We start from the raw sequence: 13,491 nt of genomic DNA, 5'->3' as shown, positions 1-13,491 counted from the left end.
AGTATCATGTCTGGCATGTACTATGTATTTGATAGTTTCGTTATTAGTATCATGAACAACTTCTCTTCCAGGTAAAAATGCTCTTTAAAATATATAAAATGAGGATATCACATAAATGACGAAGGGCCTCAGTTCTGATTTCAATTGTCTGTTTAAATGATGTCTCACTTGTCATGTATTTTATTTTTAAGGATAACAGGACATATGCTATTATTTGGCCCATTATTTTTTGTAAACAAATGAACACGGTAAGTGTACATTGCATCAAGGATTTAATTTTGAATTCAGACATTCAGATTTCATCTTTTTGACTAAAGTGGCATGTATGAGTATTCAAAGGAGTCACAATGCTTTAATTGATAATTTCTTTAGCGAATATTTTTTTCAATTAAAGTGTTTGCCTACATGGATCAGGATGATCCACGCAAGACTTTGCATGCAGGGAATAAGATACATAACTAACTTATCATTAGAGCTTCAGATATACTAACCATCTCTCATAGGAGAAAATATATAAAAAAATATTAAAGATGAGTATGGATTATTTAGGTGAATAAGAAAGGGGAAGAAAGATAGAGGAAACAGCATGTACAAAGCCACTGAGGAGTGAAACAGAATGGTACATTCAGGGAAATTAATTTAATTATATATTGCTGATATAGAGAGAGGGTATCCTCCTATGTGCCCCATTTTCAGGGCCTAAGTTGACATTTGCAGACATTGTCAGAGGCCAAATAATGAAGGTACATGGGCCATGTTAAGAATCTCAGTATGTTGTAGGTTTTAGAGAATCATTAAAATATTTAAGTGGGGTAACGGTATGTATTTCTGTGGTTAAGATCTAGCAATCTACCTTTTGTGTGACGATCAGGAATTTAGAAGCTAATATTGCTGTAGTTCAAATTAAGGTTGTGTATGTAACTACAGAAGACATAGAATGAATTATAAGTATTGAAATTAGATAGAATAGACAAGGTTTGTTTCTTGGGCTTAAGTGGTTATAAAATGAAAGTATTAAGTAAGATTACCAGGTTTCTAGTTTACTTAGGGTTGTGTAAGTTTATTTAGATCATAGTTTTGCCTCTTGGAAGCACACTGGGGGTTAGCCCAAAACAGAAGAGACATAGTTAAATTCAGCTCAAGATCTTCAGTAGATAGTTCTTATATGAGTGCTACAGCTTGAATTGAAATTGTTGCTAGAATATCATGGAAAATCAATTCCATGATGTGGGGTGGGGAAGTAGCAAGTGAAGGGCAGAGGGTCAAAGATAGAAATTCATAGAAAAATAGCATTTAAGGATCAGATAACTTACAAAAGGATCAAGGGAAAACCCAAGAAGGATATTGGAGTAGAATCAATATAGAAGTGATTTTTGCACATATTATCTCATTTGTGTTTAACAGAAAACACATGATGACAAATAAGCCAATTTTATCCACACTTTAAAGACAAAGTCTCAGACAAGTTAATGTTATTCTTTTTCATAATACCATAATATCATTTCTTCTTATTTCTTTTTATCAAAAAATTTCTCCACTATACTGTGTCACAATATTACAAGTATGTTAATGTTATATTGATAGGTAAGTTCATTTTTGATAAAAGAATTTATTTTTTAATCAATCTTTTCAGGAAAATTTCATTTGCTAGCCATTGCATACTTAAAATATACCAAAACCCAGCATATTGATCCATGGTGAAGAGTGGTATAGTGCTGTTTAAACACTAGAAGTATATCTCAGTGTTTGGGGCTGCTACATATCACCTCAAGGCTCTCAAAGTTTCATTCATCATCGTGCTCTATAAAATGAAAGGTGAACCATTTTACTGTGAGAATAACTATATAACACCACTTCAAAGCCCTAAGTCAGAGTTGAAGTATGGCAATTCCTCCACCCTCTTGTCAGCCTTGCACTCTATAAATCAGACCTATATCATTGCAGAAAACATCAAGTTATAATTTACACTGCCTTTAAAACTCATTGGAAAAATCAAATTTTTCCAATTCTTACTTTATTCGCAGTGGTACATTGGGCAGAATACTCCCGTTTTCTTGTGTTGCTTGATACTCTCTTTTTCTTGTGTTGAAGTTATTATGCTAATATTTTCTATAATAACTTATTTTGCCTTTATAGGATGTTTTATTATGGTTTTCTTATGCAGTGTGGTGGAGAAATAGCCAAAATTTAAAGATGTTTATTTTTTTTTAATTTATACCTAAATTGGAGACAAAGTAACCTTATTTTGTAACCTTATGTTAAATTAACATAGTAAATAGAATATAATGGTGCTTGTTCTGCTTATGCGGATGATATTAATAGGCATTATGTGATACATCATGATTAATCTATGAATAAATGCTGATAAATAAGCAGGGTACTATAAAAAAAGACATAAGACTATTTCAAAAAGAATCCCTACTAATAAACAGAGTAGCACTGTGATGCCAAATTAACAAACCTTGGCTAAAATAACAAATAACCTTCTGTTTTTTTGCCACATAACACTACACTGTAGCTCACTTGTTATCTCTAACCCACACAGATGAAACATATGAATACTTATGTGGAAGAGGGAAAAAATGGCCCTGATCAAAGAGTTGTAGACATTTAAAAAGAATCAAAGGCAATTGAGCTAATCTGGTGGTTTCGAATACAGAAATGCTGCATGTCCATGCATTACAATGAAGAAGGAACACACTTTTCACATAAAGCTGTGTCTGAAACTTTCTCCTATACTAGGAAATTCTGTGTGGTCAGGGATATATGAGTTGGCAATCTAGCTTTTTAGTAGACATTGTTGCTTTTGTTCCTAGGTCAACTTTCCCTAATCCTTTCTAATAGACTCCAATTTTAATGTGAGACGTCTATGGGTTTAGAAAAAGTTATAGACTGGAACCTTCTTTAGCCACTTAAATCCCATAGAAGGATTTAGTGTTCAGCATGTTATCAAACTGAAGGAATTGAATCTCAGGACCTTTGAAATAAATACAAAAAGAAAAACAAACAAAAATACCTGACGCATTTCTGAATCATGCCATTGTGTTAAACCAAGCCCAAGTTATCCCAATCTTTGGACTTTTTTTTTTTTAAACTATAGAATCAGCAAGTTCATACTTTAGTTTAAGTTAGTATAAATAGGGCATTATTTCTTGCAGACAAGAGCATTTTGACTGATGTAGGTCCACCCTGGATGTTTATGGTTCCTGAGCTAAGGTTGAAAGTGATAGATGTAGAGACTCTAGAAGAAGTTGGTACATTAGAGGAGCTGTCTCCAACCTTTTTGGCACCAGGGACTGTTTTCATGGAAGACAATTTTTCCATGGACCTGGGGTGGGGGCTGAGGGGACGGTTTTGGGATGATCCAAGCACATTACATTTATTGTGCACTTTATTTCTATTATTATTACATTGTAATATATAATGAAATAAATATACAACTCAGCATAGGTTGGGGACCCCTGCATTACAGAGAGAGTCAGAACCAGTTACTAGAATGTAGGAAAAGGATGAAAAGAGTACAGTGGAAGCTTGTTACATAAGCCAAAAGGAGGTTTATTTAAGAAAATGCCAAGCTACACAATATGCTGAGATAATCCTTAGACGGCCAAGAATTAATGAAGTGTTAATTTTTATTTCAAACAGAGATAATTAACCTTAGCAAGCATAGTTATTAACATTATAGCCTCCTGACATGTGTAAATTAATGATATAAAAATTATTAATAATTATTGATGGCTTAGCAATCATAAATTATGCACACAAATATATATATATATATATATATATAATATTTTCATTATATGTTATACTCTTTTTAGAACAAAATTAATGGTTTGGTTCCACATATGTACTTCAACAATAGGATGCAGTATACATTTCTACTTCATGTAAATCCATAAGCCTTGGGTATTGAGAATATTCCCTACTTTGCATTGTTATTAAAAATACCCTGATCTGATTAATTCACATTGTATGCCTATATGCCTGTATTACTATGGGTATATACCCATAACATATTATATTATATACCCATAATATATTATATGCCCATAATAATTAAAAAATAGCTTCAAAGAAAGTTCTTGTACACAAAACATATTTAACCTGTACCTGAATATTTCATTGACAAATTTCTGTTCATGTAATTGAATGAACAAAGTATTTTAAATCTTTTAAATAAATCTATTTAAATACTTGCCAACACTAGAAATAATTGTTTAATAAATGTTTTGCAATTTGAGATTCAAAAAGTTATCACATATTTCTTTTTATCTTCATTTGACTCTCAACAGTTAAAACAACTTGAGCCTTGTATTTACAAGATTATAATTTCCAATATACACAATTGAATTGTAAGCCTATGTGAAAACCAGATTGAAAACTAGAAATTTTTGATAAATAGTAACATCTGGGCACTCATTTCAAATAATACAAAAATAACAATGAGTATTTTTTTTAATTTTAATCACACAAAGAATGTTTGGGTCACTATGATCACACAAAGAATGTTTGGGTCACTATGCTATGCTAGTATCCCTAGCTATATCCCCTGCCTCTGTGATTGTCCCATGCTGTGCGTTCTAATATTATAGACATGTGGCTATTTAAATTTAATTATTAAGTCAAGGCCGTAAAAATATAATTTCTCAATTACACAAGCCACAATTCAAGGGCTGAAGAGACTCATTTGTCCAGTGGCCACTGTACGAACACGCATCTAGAATGTTTCCGTCATTGAAGAAAAATATATTGAGGAGTGCTGATCCTGTTATTTGTATTCAAAATAACACAAATTCTTTTCTTTATTTTTTTTATTTTCATTTTTTTCTTTCACTTCCAAAAAAATAATAATTGGGGCCCTAATGTTTGCTGGGCACTGGAATTTGGTAATGAACCAAACAAACCCCTGTTTTCATGTACTTTGCATCTAATGGAAGGGAAGGACATGAATAAACACACAAATATACTGTTTTATAGTAAGAAGAGCATTGAAGAAACTAAAATAGGTAAGGTGATAGTAAGTGACTTAAAAAGGTATGTTAGATGGAATGGTCAGTGAAACATGAAGAGATTATCATCATTAGAGACTTAAAAGAAGGGAGGGAAAAATCTTGAGAATGTCTATAAATGAAGTATTCTATGTGGAGGAAACCATGCAAATGTACTGAACCCGGATATTCCTCCTCGCTGGGGGTCAAGGAAAAACAATAAGCCCAGTGTAACTGAAAAGAAAGCAGTTTCAGGGGCCAGATTATGTCCAGGTCATGTCTTGGAAGTCCTTGTCAGGATTTTGGATTATACATTGAAATATGATAGAAAACCATTGGAGAGTTTTGAGCAAAGGGTGAGTGACATGATATGGTTTTATTATTAACAGTATCACTCTGACAGTTGTATGGAGAATAGAACACGGTGGGCATAGGCAGGAATGGAAACAGGGCAACTGAAGAGCTAACTGGGTGGAGTCTAGGTGAGGGATTGTGGTGACCTGATCAATATGGTAGCACTGGAAGTAAAGAGAAATGTTAGACCTATTGAGAATCATACATTTTTTCTGTATCGACTGTGTCTCCTATGTCTACTGTAGTCTTAGACCACCAAGACTGTGTCCAAAGACTTACATAATGCTAAATTATTATTTCTGTCAAGCTGTGAAGTCCCAGTGTCCTCTATCCTTTCTAATGGCCAGTACTAGAAGACCCTGCCAACTCCCAAAGGCACTGGATTATTTGAAAGTAATTCCAAAGCCTGTGTTCACAGCTTAACAATCATTAACAGTTTTAAGAAAAGGAAAAAATGGTTTTTATGGCTTTCTCATGAAATATTTTTGTAGTCACATAGATAATACATCTCACTACACCCTTTACCTTAATGACCATTTTTGTTTTGCCCATTACAAAATGACTGCTTCCTGGTGCTCTTCTTTTTCACAGATATAATAGTTATCTCAGATGCATCGAGAGATACTGTATGTTCTACATTTCAGTTTATCTCTAATTTCCTCATCTTACAGTGTGTCACATATTGTTTGGTAACAGTGAATTCAATGAGAAATTAAACAATAAGAGCTAAAAGAAAGATACTGTGAAGTATTTCACTAACAGAACGTTTGAGTAAACATGCAGATTCAAATGCTGAAATAATCTTAAAACTAAATAATTAGTATTTTGCATTTCCATTTTCCTATTAGAAGATAAAGAGGAGCAAAGCAAGGAAGAGCATCTAGCTGAATATCTCCTTTGGAACTTAAAGAAAAGAGAAAGAGCATGCGCACTATACAGATACCCACAAATATTTTAGTATTAAATAACTTGAACAGTTTAATTTATGGCAGAGAGATTCCAATAACCACATAATTATGACCTTTTTGCTTCCTTTCAATACGTGCTATGAAAATCCAATCCATGGTATATATAGTTTGGTACCACCCAACTTATTCTAGTATCTTTTCACCTAGCTCTAAGCCACTCCCTCTCTATTTTCTACAGATATAACATTCAATCCCTTTGGACATCTTCCCATACAGCAGACATTTCATATATTAGAGTAATGGTCCCAGAGCTGTTTCAGACACACAATAAATATATCTAAAAAGTTTAAGCAACTCAGAAAAGGATATAATTTATCATGAATTCATAGAAACACAAGCCTATATATAAGAGGGTGTGTGTACCCTAAAATATCTACATTTATTAATAAATGACCTGAGTACTAGGAAGATTCCTAGGCCACCAGGGAGGTTTGAAAGGGCCATTGGGTACTTTGAAGTGATGGCTCATTTTCAAAATCCTTCTTTCTTAGCCTCCTCTTCTCAAAGAGAAGGAAGAGAAAGAAATAGATTATTATGACTTTATTGAGGGGCAATTCTACAAACAGGCAAAATGAAGTGATGAGGAAACTGAATAGGGTCGACACTAGAATTTCTACTTCTAGAAGTTGTGTTCAACTGGATTCTTTTGTTTACAGAAAGTAGAAAATGGAGTTTAACAAATAAGCAAGTACTGACTTTTCCTAGAAAGTGTCAGATTATACAAAGGGCTTTCATTGATAGTCTGCTCTTTCAAGTTATTCAAGCTAAGTAGTAAAATTCCCTCAGAAAAATTTCGGTATAGCTCTTTAGTTAAAAACTGTTTCCACATTTTTACTGTTATTTTTTTCTCTTTTCTTTTATTGTTTTTTTTATATAGTATTTGGTAACATCGGAAGTTAACCTCACTCAATTAGTTGGATTCTATCAATTGGTTATTCATCAGTTGTTTAAAAATAGGTCATAACATGCTTGACTTAATCACGTATTTTAAATATATGTGGTCTGTATATATATTTTTAATGTTTCTATTATATGACAGACAAATTTAAGCCTACCTAGAGAGTGGCTTTTCTTGTTGAGCTTCCTCCTAATGGTCTCTATATTCTGTCATACTATTCCCACATTTGAAATAACTCCTTTGTTTTAGTCACATCCACTCCCTTTATATGTGACTCCTCTATGTATCCCTTTCAATGGCAATCTGCTATTTGAGATTGGCTTCAGAGGAAGGAAAAAAAATAAGTGCCCTATTATCTTATAGTTCTCAACTGTATGCAGTACTAAAGTGATGTCTTTTTATCTATGAATTATATTATATTCCTACTAATCTTGTAAACAGGACATAAACTCTGTTTACACAATGTCCATTATATTGTTGTTGCTCAAGTAATCCGGAACATAAAACAATAATAGATAAGCCTTTTCTAGGGATTCAACATTAATCCTCTTTTTTTTTTCTGTTAAAATTTAGTCTTTGAAATCCGTCTTTTGTCTCGAATTCAAACCAAGCCACTTCAAGTCTGTTTATTGGCACCACTTACTTTCTCTACTGAACACAAATCGTCTGTCCCTTTGTCTGAGAAACTTATATATTCTCTTGCTTTCTACCAGTTCTTTTCACACTGACCATCCTGTCATACCCTGCTCCCAAATCTGTGCTACTTATGTTTGTCTTTCAAGAAATAAATGTTTTAACTTTCAAATAATGTTAAAGGTGTTTCTTGTGTAATTTAATCTTCTCCTAGAAAGTTTCCTTAATTCGAATATCTCTGCACAGTCTTGAATGTTGAGTATCATTGCTTTATCTTTAAAATCCCATATTATTTTAAAAATATTGCCCCTATTACAAGTAAAATAATTATAAATGTTCAAGAGGTTCCCATGTGCCAAGCATGGTGGTAAGTATTTTATAATATTACTTCTGCTTATTCTCTCCCAAAATTTTTGCATATCTATTCCTCTTCTTATTGTTCATAAGTGGAAATTAAAGCTGAAAATTTTTATTGCTCAAGTTCAAGGACCTACAAAGTGGCACACTATGACTTAAAGTTAACTAGTGAATGCTACTGGAAAGAGCAAGTGTTGATTACTTAATAACAGATATCCTAGTTCTAGACCAGATGTGTGAGCCTACAGAAAAAGAAAACCAAAACCGATATTTCTAATTTATAGTCAGAGTGTGAAAGAGCAGGCCAGTGTATCACTTTGGCAACTTCAGGTCCTGTTGGCCTCACATGTTTTTTGTTCTAGCAGTTGTTATGGCACCCAGTTAAGTGTGGGGCTGTCATCAAATTCAGGTAGATGCAACACTACTGAGTCTTGGGCCATAACCTAATCACTCATCACATACCTTGCACTTCCTTCCTCAAAGGATTTTCCGATGATTACGAAACATGAAACGCTACAAAACACAAGTGCCCTACTATCTAGAAATGCAATAGTTACTGCCTGGTGGGTTGAATATTTGATCAATGGAATGTGAAAGCCAGTGGATACATTCTTTTCCTTCTCTTTTATAAAAATAATGTTCTAACACAGTTATTTGTCTTACCTTCTTGGAGGACTGTTCTGAGAAATAGAGACATTACTTGTATTTAGCAGTTGACAGCTCAATGATTGATGCTTCTAAATATTTGATATCCATAGTTCCTTTCCCAACACCCCTTCTCCCTCCTGCTGCAAGAGATTCCTAATACAACTTTTGCCATAGATTCTGATTTTGGGGGCATCCAAGAATACAGATAGGCCATATAATGATAGTTTATTACAGAATATCACTAAATAAAACAATGAGACATACAATGGCAGTTATATCTCACAGTAAGCTAGAAATCACATCCAGATTTTGACCTCACTATTTTCATTTTCATAGTAGTCATTGTTCTGTCAGTTTGGATACCTGAAACCAGGCTTCTGCCTCTATCACGCTACTACTCTATTCCCTAAAAACAACCGTTTAATAAATGTTGAGTGACAGCCAAGTATAAAATGTCTAGTCTGTGACATATATTGAGCTCACACATTCAGAATGCAATAGGGCAAAGTCTCTGACTTCAAGCAGCTCAGAGTGTAATAGAGAAACAGAGATATCACTTAATAAGTAATGCTACAACATGATAAGTATAAAAGTGTGGTTCACTAATGACCTCATAATTTCTCAAATCAGTATTTTCCTAATGTTCATTTTCTACAACTCTACCAGTTAAACTTCAAGGAGATAATTCTCCTTTTATTCACATAAGTCATAGAATAGTTTCTGGGAATATCCATTAAAACTATAAATTTCTGGGCTATATCCCGGACTTACTAATTTAGAATCATCAGGGAAATTGGGACAATTCAAAGTGCTGGTTCCAAATCCTGGCTGTACTTCAGATCTAGGGAGCTTTTTGGTTGGTGATCCTGTTTAATTTTACTTTTTAAATTAACATGAAATAAAATGAATAAAGATTTTTCATGGAATGTACAATTCTATAAATTTTAACACATGCATAGATTTGTGAATACACCACCAAAATCAAGATACAGAATCATTCCATCACAGCAAAAATCCCTCATGCTCACCCTTTGTAGTCACAAGTTCCTCCTATCCTTAAACTCTGGCACCCACTGGTCTAATCTCCCTCACAAAATTATCATTCTGATAATGTCATTTAAATGGAATTGCATAGGAGTTAACTTTTTGAGACTGCCTTTTTTCATTTAGCAAAATGCCTTTGAGATTTATTCAAGATGTTGTGTTTATAAGTAGTCCATACATTTTATTTCTGGGTAACATTTTGATGCATAGATGTATCACAATTTATTTATCCTTTCACCCACTGCCGGTCATTTGGATTGTGTTCAGTTTTTGATGATTTTGAACAGAGATGCTGTAAACCTTTACATATAGGCTTTTGTGTGAATATCAGTGTTCATTTTTCTAGGTAAGATAAATACTCAAGGTTGGATTGCTGAGCTATATGAAAAGTGTATGTTTAACTTTAATAAGAAAGTGATAAAGTGTTTTCCAAAATCCCAGCAGCAATGTATGACTGTTTTCATTGCTCCACATCCTCACCAGCATTTGATATTGTATTTTTGTTTTCTTTGTATGGCATTCACATGAGTATGTGATGGTATCACAACACAGTTTTAATCCATTCCCTTAAGGACAAATGTTGAACAATCTTTTCGTGAACTTATTTGCCATCCTTATATGCCCCTGGGTTAAATGTCTGAGGTTTCTGTCCATTTTTAAACATTTAATTTTTATTTTATTGCTATTTGTTACTGTTGCATGTTAGGAATTCTTAATATTTTTCTATACAATTCCTTTGTTGATATGTGATTTCCAAATATTTTCTCCCAACTTGTGCCTTGTTTATTCTTAACAGTATCACTCACAGAGCAAAAGTTTTATTTTATTTATTTATCTTTAATTTTTATGACCAGGCAGAGATTGAAATTACACAGATTCTAGCTTCCATCCCACTTGACCTACTAAATCATAATATCTAGATATGATACCGAAGAATATTTATTAAAAAATAAAATTTTCCATGTAATTTTCAACCTGGTTTGCTGTGCTTTATTATATAGAGTAAGGTTAGCAAATAATATGCCAAGAGATATTTTTCTACAGCCCATTGACTATCTTATCGACCATTACAGATTTAACAACCGACTCTCTGCATGTAACTCTAAAATATTTATCATTTTTTATCTCTCTTAAACCAAGTATATACTGGATATGTAGTTCTAACTACAGTCTATCCATTTTGACACAAGTAGTGCAGTGTTCAGTAATCTGAACTCATCATTAACTTCCAAAGTGCTGCCCCTACTTCAATCCTTATTTTTGTTAATTTCTCAACAATTACTATTATGGAAAAAGAAGAAAAAATAAAATAGAGAAAGAGAGGTGAAAGAAAAGAATGAGAGAGAGAATAAGAGATGGAAGGAAGGGAAACAGGAAGGAAGAATAGAAAGGACAAAAGGAGGCAAGAGAAAACAGGAAATGGAAGAAAAGGAAAGAAAAAAATAATTCAGAGCTTTCTGTGATCCTTTCTTATGCTTTTTCCTTGTATAGTTGTTGTGGGTTGCCAATGAGGGGCTAAAATCAGGACATGAAATAAATGGCTTGATCAGTTCTTTGTTGGTTAAATCAGCATGATTCAGATGGGTAATAAAAAAATCTAAGTATTCTATTTATAAAACAAGGGTGTGCTAAGTAAAGGGAACATGGGATTCACTCATTCATTCATTCACTCATTAATTTTTTTTAAACTTTAGCTCCATGAAATTGCATTTTATAATAATAGCAGAAACATGTTTTTTTGCTATTTATCTGGTACTGTACTAAATAATTTTCATGCATTAACTGATACAGCATTTACAATTACCCTGTAAGATATCAGTGTCAGTGTTGCTATATTTATTTTTCAGATAAGTAAGCTTAGTCACAAATAAGCAACTTCTCCAAATCACATTATTGTCACTTGAAAACTCAAAATTGGATCCAGTGTTTTGTTTACCTCCAAGACAACACATTTAACTACACTTTTTTTTTTTTGCCTTTGTTATGTTTTCCTTTGTATTTAGAGAAAAGGTACACCTCTGCTTTTTACACTCTGAAACTTCAAGGAAGGCTCTGCAGGTAATTTAGAAATGAGCAAACACACAGTGCCCTGTAACACTAATACGTTAAGGATTAGAGAAAAGATGTGAAGAGAAAATCACTTCAGTTTGCTATGTCAGCAAGAAAGGATAGTAACCAGACTAAATTCAAGGAGACATGTACGTTTTAAACTACATTGATCAGAAATGTAACATGACAACCATGGAAGCACTGAACAACATGAAAAGGAGCATCTTTCATAATTCTCCTATCATCACATAGGATGAATAATAAACACTAACGAAACAAAATAGGAGAAGTTCAAAGGAAAATGCCATAGCAAGATACAATCTACAAGAATCACTGGCAAACCATTGCAATGTTTGTCATTTTTCCAGCCAATAACCTGGTTAAATGCCTAGATGTATTACTATTTAATGGCATCAAAGGAAAACACTTTTAATTTATATAAGCATTTTATAATATAAAACTCTAAAAAAAGGCATCTAAATGTCATCGGAGATGTCTTAAAATGTGAATTTTCACATGGAATACTGAAAACTTTATATTGACAATTTGGACAAAAATGTGTTGTGCCTCCCAAAATGTTTGACTTTCTCTATTACAGAGTTAACTAAGATTAAATCAACAGGTAAAGAGGAAATGAGAAATGTATTAGTTTCATTGCTTATTTTTTGGTAGGAGGAGATGGCTGAGATTTGTAAGAAGGCAGTGAAAACAATAGATGAAAAGATACTGATTTTGGATAAAGCTTGTATATTTGGAAGTAAAACACTACATTAATAATTATTTTAAATGATCTGTTAAAGTCTATTGCTTTAGAAATAAAAAGGAATATTTGCAGATAATGACATAATGAAGGATTAGTCCATGTAGCTACAATCAAAGAAATAAAGCAAGAATGAAGTATACAATTAATTTCCTGTGTGTTGTGAAGACAAGAGCTAACAACTATACAGAATCACCTAGGAGCCATCTGAACATTTTATGCAAAAACTGGAGCAACATGAGTAGGTACACAAATGTGTAATAATAAAAGAATGGCTGGCAAGTTTATCCAGAAATGTATATAAACAAGTCAAAAGTATAATATTTTGAAAAGTGAAACTATATTGGAAATTTCAAAATTATATGAATAAATCTATTTCTATAATTTTATCTATGAAACATAAACATACAACAAAAGTATACAGAATATGTATTTTTAAGGTAATGTATTAAAAATTCATCAAATTAGAATAAAACCCAGGTTGGCCAAACATTATAACAGAATTGAATTGTTTCCCCCACCCCCAGCTTTTTTTTTATTTACAACAAAGAATACATCATAATTAAATCTCCAAGATCGAAACTTTCAATAGAATGCAGTTAGAGTGTGAGAGTAAATTCTGACTCTACTATTGGTTAGCTCTGCAAACTGGTCATTTAATTCTTATTTTACTAAAGTAAAAAAACTTTCAATTGGTAATAGTACCTCCTTAAAAGATTTTGGGGGAAGATTGAATAATATAACTGTAAAATATTTTTAAAGTGCCTGGTATATCATTAGTTTTAATAA

Source organism: Eulemur rufifrons, chromosome 28, assembly GCF_041146395.1.
Source record: "Eulemur rufifrons isolate Redbay chromosome 28, OSU_ERuf_1, whole genome shotgun sequence".
In the NCBI taxonomy this organism is placed as follows: Eukaryota; Metazoa; Chordata; class Mammalia; order Primates; family Lemuridae; genus Eulemur; species Eulemur rufifrons.
This window is presented reverse-complemented; position numbering follows the sequence as displayed.